The following is an 11,389-nucleotide window of genomic DNA, read 5'->3' as shown; positions in this document are numbered from 1 at the left end:
CTCCCCAGTTAAAAAGTCTCCAAAAGCAGCCCAAGTTTAGTTTGGGCTAAGAAAGATACAATAATAATAATAAGATTTTTGTAACCAGCTAGAGAGAGGATTTGTGGAAACTATATCCCCAAAGACTTCAGAAAATAGCATGAACAAGGACAACATAGTGACCCTATAGGTATGACAGCACTACCAAAAAACAGGTAGACCAGATGAACTTTTCAGGTCTTCTCCAGCTCTGGAATAAAACTAGGTAGGTTTTGTGCTTTTATAAAATGAATGGTTTCTCTAAAATAAAGCAGATATAACTGTAGCTCGGAGCTTTCTCCTCTATTCAAATGAAAGTTGCATAGGATATAAAATCAGGTGACAACAATTGAGCCACACTATTGTACCTACTGTGTGACCCAAGTGGACACATTGGCTTGGACACTGCCGGAGATAGAATATAACGAGATAGATTATAGATCTAAAATAACACAATACTTCTCTAGGTCCTACATTTTCTTGCCCAATCTGGCAAAATTCAAGCCATTGGACCTACTGAACTGTGCCTTCTGATAGTGACCTAGAATCTCACTGTTTCTTTGGTAGAAACACTCTTTAGTGTTTGACACAATATGGTCATTCAACCTTTAAACGTCTAGTATTTGTCAGGCACTTTACTAATCACAAGAAATGACAAAAGCACTTTCTCAATATGCTGCTAACTGCCCTTGGGATTCTGTGAGCGAGCAGGTCTGCCCTCAATTATTCTCATACTCTCTCCTGGGAAATACCTGGAAATGTGCAAACGCTCTGGCCACATTTCCTGTTCCATGGAAGTCTGAGCATGGCTAACTGAAAAGGAACTCTAGCTGCACTAGTGTGCAGCCTGCCAGTGGCTCCCTAAAACATGCCACAAGAAGGCAAGGCCTTGCTGACATTTTCAGTGGACCCATCATGAGAATATCAACCCAACTAAATATGAGAAGTGCTACCGCCATTTCAGGTTTTTAGAAAACAGAAAATCTGTGAAACCATGTCGTATAGTAAGCCTCCCCTTGGGGAGAAAGATACTTACCCTCAAAAACAAGCCATCATTCAATAGTTACATATTTTTTAAGTGTTGTGAAAAACACAGATGGGAATGGGGAAAGAGGTGCTTCTTTGCTGTTAGGCTGTTTTGTATTTAATTATACCAAGGGAAAAATTGTCTTAGTAAACTTTTACATTTTTTGTTGTGCTATATTCAATAATTTTAGAAGAAAAGTAGTATCTTATTTAGAAGTAAGTAGTAAGTATCTTTCTAGCTTTATGAAACATAGGGATTGGAAAAAAATCTAGCATAGGACAGGGACACATTCTAGTAACATAGGAATGCTGACATCTTGATTCTTTTAATAACCAAGCTATAAGATGGAAATCCTGAATTTTCAAAAATCACTATCTACACCACTGATTTTTTGCTACAAACACAACAAACAAACCTGAACTTCTGACTTTAGAACCGTTAGTACAATTACATTTCTTTGAAAGCCAAGATTAAGTGAATTCCAAAAAGGTGAAACAGTGATTGTAAGCAATGTCATCTCTCAGGTGTTGAAAACAGGCCTCTTACCTTCAAAGAACTGTTGCAGGGCCTCGTTTTCGCCTACCACATCCATGGTACTGTGGTCTTGGTTGTTACTTCCTCGTGGAACAACTACCAGATCTCAGGAATGAAGTGCTCTCCTCTTGGCTTGAAGCCTATGAATGCTCTTGAAATTTTTTCATTTTCTTTTTATTGGAGTGAAGCATCTCTTCAGCCATTGAACTGTGCCCAAAAAGATGGTCAAGTTTTCAAATGTGATTATAAAGCCAGAAGGATATGCAAGCACGCAGAAGGAAAATTCATGAAGAGGGAAGTGGTAGCAAGTCCATCTATCTTACTGTCGGGAACTGCTTCTACTCTGCCTTTTGTCTTTGTTTTAAAGACCTTTGTCCTCAGTGACACATGTAATTACATAAATGGGCAATAAATACATAGTCTTATCTCCTATGTGTCCTTTTACACCAATATATTTATATCTCTGCTTCTATCAACCAGAGCAATTTAGCTACAACTAAGCAAAGATACAGTTGATTTTTTCTTTTTACCTAGAGAAAGGGGACAAATCAATATAATCACTTTCATAGACATGAAGACTTGTGAAAAAGAAAAGTTAGGGTTTGTTAAATATTTCCATATCTACCCATAGTGCAAAATTAAACTCCTTAATACACACCTAGTCCATTTCCTCCAGTGTATGTCCTTAGAAAGTATAAGCCATAAAATATGAGAAGTCCCTCTAATGAGCAATAGAACTTTATTTCTGATTTTGTAATTCTTACAGCTAAGTACATGACTGACTGTTAGCTGGTTTTATTCCTAAATATAAAGTTATACCCAAATAACTGTTTTGTTTTCATTTCTTAGCTATTAACTTATTATTATATAAAAAAAGAATATAGTTAGGAAATTAAATCAGGTCTTTCGGCTTCTTCCTTTTTCCCTAAGTTTATTTTGAAAGTTTTTATTTTTTTTAATTTTTTTTTAAACTTTACAATATTGTATTAGTTTTGCCAAATATCAAAATGAATCCACCACAGGTATACCCACGTTCCCCATCGTGAACCCTCCTCCCACCTCCCTCCCCTACCCTCCCTCTGGGTCGTCCCAGTGCACCAGCCCCAAGCATCCAGTATCGTGCATCAAACCTGAACTGGCGACTCGTTTCATACATGATATTATACATGTTTCAATGCTGTTCTCCCAAATCTCCCCACCCTCTCCCTCTCCCACAGAGTCCATAAGACTGATCTATACATCGGTGTCTCTTTTGCTGTCTTGTATACAGGGTTATTGTTACCATCTTTCTAAATTCCATATATATGCATTAGTATACTGTATTGGTGTTTTTCTTTCTGGCTTACTTCACTCTGTATAATAGGTTCCAGTTTCATCCATCTCATTAGAACTGATTCAAATGTATTCTTTTTAATGGCTGAGTAATACTCCATTGTGTATATGTACCATAGCTTTCTTATCCATTCATCTGCTGATGGGCATCTAGGTTGCTTCCATGTCCTGGCTATTATAAACAGTGCTGCGATGAACGTTGGGGTACACGTGAAAGTTTTTAACCTATAGAAAAACTGAAAGAATAGTACAATGAAGTACCCTATATTCTTCAGCTAGATTTAGTAATTACTAATATTTTCCCTTATTGTTCACTTAAGAAAGACTTCTTAAGTGAACAATGCAAAGAAACAGAGGAAAACAATAGAATGGGAAAGACTAGAGATCGATTCAAGAAAATTAGAGATACCAAGGGAACATTTCATGCAAAGATGGGTAAAAGGACAGAAATAATACACCTAACAGAAGCAGAAGATATTAATAAGAAGTGATAAGAATACACAGAACTACAGAAGAAAAAACTCTTAATGACCTGGAAACCACAATGGTGTGATCACTCACCTAGAGCCAGACATCCTAAAGTGTGAAATCAAGTGAGCCTTAGGAAGCATTACTATTTCAAATCTAAAAGATGATTCTGTTAAAGTGTTGTACTCAATATGCCAAAAAATTTGAAAAACACACCAATGGCCACAGGACTGGAAAAGGTCAGTTTTCATTCTAATCCCAAAGAAGGGCAATGGCAAAGAATGTTCAAACTACTGCACAATTTGCACTCATTTCACATGCTAGCAAGATAATGCTCAAAATCCTTCAAGCAGACTTCAACAGTATGTGAACCAAGAACTTCCAGATATACAAGCTGGATTTAGAAAAGGCAGAGGAACCAGAGATCAAACTGCCAACATCTGTTGGATCATAGAAAAAAAATCAAGGGAATTCAGAAAAGCATCTATTTCTGCTTTATTGACTATGCCAAAGCCTTTGACTGTGTGGATCACAACAAACTGGAAAATTCTTAAAGAGATGGGAATACCAGACCACCTTACCTGCCTCCTGAGAAATCTGTATGCAGGTCAAGAAGCAACAGTTAGAACCAGACATTGAAAAATGGACTGGTTCCAAATTGGAAAAGGAGTACCTTAAGGCTGTATATAGAAAACTAACCAATCTGATCACATGGACCACAGCCTTGTCTAACTCAATGAAACTAAGAGCCATGCCATGTAGGGCCACCCAAGATGAATAGGTCATGGTGGAGAGTTCTGACAAAATGTGGTCCACTGGAGAAGGGAAGGGCAAACCACTTCAGTATTCTTGCCTTAGAGAACCCCATGAACTGTATGAAAAGGCAAAATGATAGGATACTGAAAGAGGAACTCCCCAGGTCGGTAGGTGCCCAATATGCTACTGGAGATCAGTGGAGAAATAACTCCAGAAAGAATGAAGGGATGGAGCCAAAGCAAAACCAATACTCAGTTGTGGATGTGACTGGTGATAGAAGCAAGGGCTGATGCTGTAAAGAGCAATATTGCATAGGAACCTGGAATGTCAGGTCCATGAATCAAGGCAAATTGGAAGTGGTCAAACAGGAGATGGCAAGAGTGAACGTCAACATTCTAGGAATCAGCAAACTAAAATGGACTGGAATGGGTGAAGTTAACTCAGATGACCATTATATCTACTACTGTGGGCAAGAATCCCTTAGAAGAAATGGACTAGCCATCATAGTCAACCAAAGAGTCCGAAATGCAGTACTTGGATGCAATCTCAAAAATGACAGAATGATCTCTGTTCATTTTCAAAGCAAACCATTCAGTATCATGGTAATCCAAGTTTATGCCTCGACCAGTAATTCTGAAGAAGCTGAAGCTGAAAATTTTTATGAAGACCTGCAAGACCTTCTAGAACTAACACCCCAAAAAGATGTCCTTTTCATTATAGGGGACTGGAATGCAAAAGTAAGAAGTCAAGAAACACCTGGAGTAACAGGCAAATTTGGCCTTGGAGTACAGAATGAAGCAGGGCAAAGGCACATAGAGTTTTGCCAAGAGAACCCACTGGTCATAGCAAACACCCTCTTCCAGCAACACAAAAGAAGACTCTACACATGGACATCACCAGATGGTAAATAGCAAAATCAGATTGATTACATTCTTTGCAGCCAACGATGGAGAAGCTCTATACAGTCAGCAAAAATAACACTGTGAGCTGACTATGGCTTGGATCATGAACTCCTTATTGCCAAATTCAGACATAAATTGAAGAAAGTAGGGAAAACCACTAGACCATTCAGGTATGACCTAAATCAAATCCCTTATGATTATACAGTGGAAATGAGAAATAGATTTAAGAGACTAGATCTGATAGACAGAGTGCCTGATGAACTATGGACGGAGATTCATGACATTGCACAGGAGACAGGGATCAAGACCATCCCCCAAAAATGCAAAAAAGCAAAATGGCTGTCTGAGGAGGCCTTACAAATAGCTGCGAAAAGAAGAGAAGTGAAAACCAAAGGAGAAAAGGAAAGATATACCCATTTGAATGCAAAGTTCCAGAGAATAACAAGGAGAAATAAGAAAGCCATCCTCAGTGATCAGTGCAAAGAAATAGAGGAAAACAACAGAATGGGAAAGATTAGAGATCTCTTCAAGAAAATGAGAGATACCAAGGGAACATTTCATGCAAAGATGGGCACAATAAAGGACAGAAATAGTATGAATTTAACAGAAGCAGAAGATATTAAGAAGAGGTAGCAAGAATACACAGAAGAACTATACAAAAAAGATCTTCATGACCCAGATAATCACGATGGTATGATCACTAACTTAGAGCCAGACATCCTGGAATGTGAAGTCAAGCGGGCCTTTGGAAACATCACTACAAACAAAACCAGTGGAGGTGATGGAATTCCAGTTGAGCTATTTCAAATCCTGAAAGATGATGCTGTGAAAGTGTTGCACTCAATATGCCAGCAAATTTGGAAAACTCAGCAGTGGCCACAGGACTGGAAAAGGTCAGTTTTCATTCCAATCCCCAAGAAAGGCAATGCCAAAGAATGCTCAAACTACTGCACAGTTGCACTCTTCTCACACACTAGTAAAGTAATGCTCAAAATTCTTCAAGCCAGGCTTCAGCAATACATGAACCGTGAATTTCCAGATGTTCAAGCTGGTTTTAGAAAAGGCAGAGGAACCAGAGATCAAATTGCCAATATCCACTGGATTATCAAAAAAGCAAGAGAGTTCCAGAAAACCATCTATTTCTGCTTTATTGACTATGCCAAAGCCTCTGACTGTGTGGATCACCACAAACCGTGGAAAATTCTGAAAGAGATAGGAAAACCCTGAAAGAGATAGGAAAACCAGACCACCTGACCTGCCTATTGAGAAATTTATTGCAGGTCAGGAAGCAACAGTTAGAACTGGACTTTGGACCATAGACTGCTTCCAAACAGGGAAAGGAATACGTCAAGGCTATATATTGTCACCCTGCTTATTTAATTTATATGCAGAGTACAGCATGCAAAATGCTAGGCTGGATGAAGCACAAGCTGGAATCAAGATTTCCAGGAGAAATATCAATAACCACAGATATGCAGATGACACCACACTTATGGCAGAAAGCGAAGAACAAAGAGCCTCTTGATGAAAGTGAAAGAGGAGAATGAAAAAGTTGGCTTAAAGTTCAACATTCAGAAAACTAAGATCATGGCATTGTATCCCATAACTTCATGGCAAATAGACTGGGAAATAGTGGAAACAGTGACAGACTGTATTTTGGGGGGCTCCAAAATCACTGCAGATGGAGACTGCAGTTATGAAGTTAAAAGACGTTTACTCCTTGGAAGAAAAGTTATGACCAACCTAGACAGCAAAATAAAAGCACAGACATTACTTTGCCAACAAAGGTCCGTTCAGTCAAAGCTATGGTTTTTCCAGTAGTCATGTATGGATGTGAGAGTTGGACTATAAAGAAAGCTGAGTGCCGAAGAATTGACACTCTTGAACTGTAGTGTTGGAGAAGACTCTTGAGAGTCCCTTAGCCTGCAAGGAGATGCAACCAGTTCATCCTAAAGGAGATCAATCTCAAATATTCACAGGAATGACTGATATTGAAGCTGAAACTCCAATATTTTGGCCACCTGATGCAAAGAACTGACTCTTTAGAAAAGACCCTGAAGTTGGGAAAGATTGAAGGCGGTAGGAGAAGGAGATGCCAGAGGATGAGATGGTTGGATGGCATCACCAACTCAATGGACATGTGTTTGAGTAAATGCCAGGAGTTGATGATGGACAGGGAGGCCTCACATGCTGCAATCCGTGGGGTCGCAAAGAGTCAGACATGACTAAGCGACTGAACTGAAGGCTGTATATTGTCATCCTGGTTATTTAACTTATATGCAGGATACATCATGTGAAATGCCAGGCTGGATGAAGTATAAGCTGGAATCAAGACTGCAGGGAGAAATATCAATAACCTCAGTTATGCAGATGACATCTCCCTTATGGCAAAAAGCAAAGAGGAACTAAAGAGCCTCTTGATGAAGGTGAAAGAGGAGACTGAAAAAGCTGGCTTAAAACTGAACATTCAAAAAACAAAGATCATGGCATCCAGTCCCATCACTTCATGGCAAATAGATGGGAAAACAATGGAAACAGTGACAGACTTTATTTTCTTGGGCTCCAAAATCACTGCAGATTGTGATTGCAGCCATGAAATTAAAAGATGTTTGCTCCTTGGAAGAAAAGCTATGACAAACTTAGACACATATTAAAAAATAGAGACATCACTTTGCCAACAAAGGTTTGTCTAGTGAAAGCTATGATTTTTCCAGTAGTCATGTATCAATGTGAGAGTTGGACCACAAAGAAAGCTGAGCACCAAAGAATTTATGCTTTTGAACTGTGGTGTTGGAGAAGACTCTTGAGAGTCCTTTGAACAGCATGGAGTTCAAACCAGTCAATCCGAAAGGAAATCTGTCCTGAAGACACATTGGAAGGAGTGATGCTAAAGCTGAAGCTCCAATACTTCGGCCACCTGATGCAAAGAGCCAACTCATTGGAAAAGACCCTGATGCTGGGAAAGATTGAAGGCAGGAGGAGAAGGGGATGACAGAGGATGAACTGATTGGATGTTATCACCGTTTCAATGGACATGAGTTTGAGCAAACTCAAGGAAATAGTGAAGGACAGGGAAGCTGGCGTGCTGCAGTCCATGGGGTCGCAAAGAGTCAGACATGACTGAGCAGCCAAACAACAACAACATTTTTCCCACTTTTGTTTTCTCTCTCTCTCTTGCTCTCTCTCTCTCTCTTTCTCTCTCTCTCTCTCTCTCTCTCTCTATATATATATATATATCTTGCTATATATCTCTCTTGTGTGTATATATATATACACACACACACATACATATATATACATATACACACATATCCTTTTTCTGGCTGAGCCATTTGAAAATAAGTTGCTGACATCATTATTTCATTCAGAAATAACTCTGTATATGTCTCCTAACAAATAAGGATATTTTCCCACATAAATCATGATATTATTGTTACTATTATTATTGTACCCAAGAAGTGCCATATTATTTTAATACTAATGCTTTGTATATAATTCCCATGATTGTGCCAAAACTATCTTTTATGATTTTTTGTCTTATCGAGAATCCAAGGAAGGTTATACATTACCTTTGGTTATGCATTTCTTAAAATATAGAACACTCTCTTTGTCATTTTTATTGGTTGGTTTTTATAAGACTGACACTTGTTTAACAGTCCTGGTGTATTGTCTGATAGAATGTCCCACATTTTGAATTTGTCATATTATTTCATTTTTGTAAGAATTGGTATGGGTGATGAGTATGATTCTTAATAAGTATTTTCAAACTTCACACATATAAACTGTTAAAAGAAAAGAATTAATTTTATCCTGGAGAAAGAAAGTGAGGCCTAGAATCTTGTATCTTTAAGGATATCTTAAGGACATATCTTTAAGGACAAGTCATCAACTTCTTCAAGAAATAGATTTTCTATTTGAAACAAATAGAAAACTTGTGCTAAACTCTCTGTTAGGGGCAAAAAATAAAAAGATGCGTAAATTATGGTCCCTGCCTCCCTAGGCTCAAATGCAGGGCATGAGAAAAATACAAGGAACTGTAATTCAAGGCAGAGTCTGATAAGAGCAGGGGAAAACATCCCAAGAGAACAGAGGCAGGACAGATTAATTTCATCTGAAGGGACTTGTAAAAGTGTCATAAAGAGCTAGGATTTGAAGAGACTTAAACAATGGATATGTCTTTAAACACTTGAGCAGTGACTTGGAGGGGAGAAAGCCCATGAACTGAGGCTGGAGTCACAGTGGATGCGTGGTAGAGTGAGAAAAGAAAAAAAATGGAAAGTAGGCTGAAGAAGGGTTTGGGTAGATTTTGAATGTTTGGCTAAATCTGAATTTGATTCTATGCATATTCATTCTAAGTATATCTATTGATGTTTTATATTTGGATAGTGTGTGGTACATGATATAGTTAAATCTAATTTAGAAAGAAGCTGTGTTAGAGTGTGCTGATTGGGGCAGTAACTAAATTTATAGCAGCTGAGATGCTACTGCAGAATCCAGATAGGCAGTAACAAAGCCTCAAGATGCTAGAGAACCAAGAAGAGATGGCTGTTGATTGGATGTGGGGAGTAAGGGAGAAATCAGATGTGATTTCTCAAAAGGATTTCTTTACCTTTAGGTGCAGTAAGAATTAAAATGTCTAAAACGTGTGCGTGCATGCTAAGTTGTAATCCCATGGACTATAGCCTGCCAGGCTCCTCGGTCCGTGGAATTCTCCAGGCAAGAGTACTGGAGTGGGTTGCCATTCCCTTCTCCAGAGGATCTTCCCAACCCAGGGAACAAGCCCTTGTTTCTTACATCTCCTGCATTGGCGGGCGGGTTCTTTACCACTGTGCTGTGTGCTGTAATTAGTTCACTCAGTCGTGTCTGACTCTTTGCAACTCCATGGACTGTAATAGGCCAGGCTCCTCTGTCCGTGGGGATTCTCCAGGCAAGTATACTGGAGGGGGTTGCATGCCCTCCTCCAGGGGATCTTCCCAACCCTGGGAATGAACCCAGGTCTCCCACATTGCAGGTGGATTCTTTACCATCTCAGCCACCAGGGAACCACCTAAAACATGTAGCCTATGGCTAAATCTAGACTCCAAAGCAAGCTCCCAGCCAGGTTTTCTGAACGCCATTGGAAATTAAGTCAGCACACTGCATCCTCTACCAAATGATGATTCAGGATTCTATGCAACAGTTCACCCAGAGACTTGACATAGTCAGCAAAGAGTAATGAGTGATAGGAAACAAATCAGGTTTCATTTAACAAGCTGAGAGACAAAGGTTAGACTTGGAGTCCCAAGCTCAATTATAGGACCAGGCAGATAAGTGAGTAAAATGGGTCAAAATAAGCAAAAACAACCATGCAAGCATATTGATAACCGACAACTGACCCTTAGCCGTGGTGTCCAGAAGACAGTTATGGGTGGTGGGGCAGAGAGCAAACCAGAGAAGACACACCCTCAGGGTGGAGCTGCCAGCAGGTGGAGTCACTCAACCTCCTTCATGTGCTGCCACTCAAGAATGTGCTCTTAGGGTTCTTGAAACAGTCAACTTGAAAAGAGGAGCTGGAAACGCAGTTGTAAATCACATTTGTAAATGTTGCAAATAATCTGTTTAGAAACAAAACAATAAACCAAAACACTGTCAAAGACAAACAGCACATGTGTGAAAGCACAATGCAGCCTCAGGTGGCAACGTCTGGGTTGGAGGCTAAATTATAATCAACAGGGTTTGAGGAAAGCCTCAAAAGAATTAAGAAGAAAGATGCTGGAAGGGCTAGAAAATATATCTGTATTGATTAATGAGCAGACAGCTGACCACAATACAACTGCTGGCAACTGGAATTCAAGTGGAAGTTTCTCCCTCACAGTGAATAATAAATATTACCTATATTTTGCCTCAATTCTGAGCTTTACTTTTCCAATGGTCTAAGATTTTCCAATTCTACTAGGCATCCCATCTTGCACACATTTGATGGATTATCTCGAGTACCAATCTAATGGAGCTGTCCCTTGGATTTGTTTGGTATTAACATTTTGTAAGAACACTAGTAGATAAATGATCAGACCTGAGCTGCTGTGGTTAAATCTGGGCATGTAGTGATGGGAAACTGTCTCTCTTAAGACTGTCCTTGGTGGATGAACCCAGAGCCTGTTATACAGAGCGAAGTAAGTCAGAAAGAGAAAAACAAATATCGTATATTAACGTATACATGGAATCTAGAAAAATGGTACTGATGAACCTCTTTGCAGGGGCAGAAATAGAGACAGACATAGAGAACAGACATGTACACAGCGGAGGTGGGACTAATTGAGAGAGAGTATTGAAATATATGCATTACCATATGTAAAACAGCTAGCTGGTGGGA

Source organism: Bos indicus x Bos taurus, chromosome 5 (assembly GCF_003369695.1).
Source record: "Bos indicus x Bos taurus breed Angus x Brahman F1 hybrid chromosome 5, Bos_hybrid_MaternalHap_v2.0, whole genome shotgun sequence".
Lineage (NCBI taxonomy): Eukaryota > Metazoa > Chordata > Mammalia > Artiodactyla > Bovidae > Bos > Bos indicus x Bos taurus.
This window is presented reverse-complemented; position numbering follows the sequence as displayed.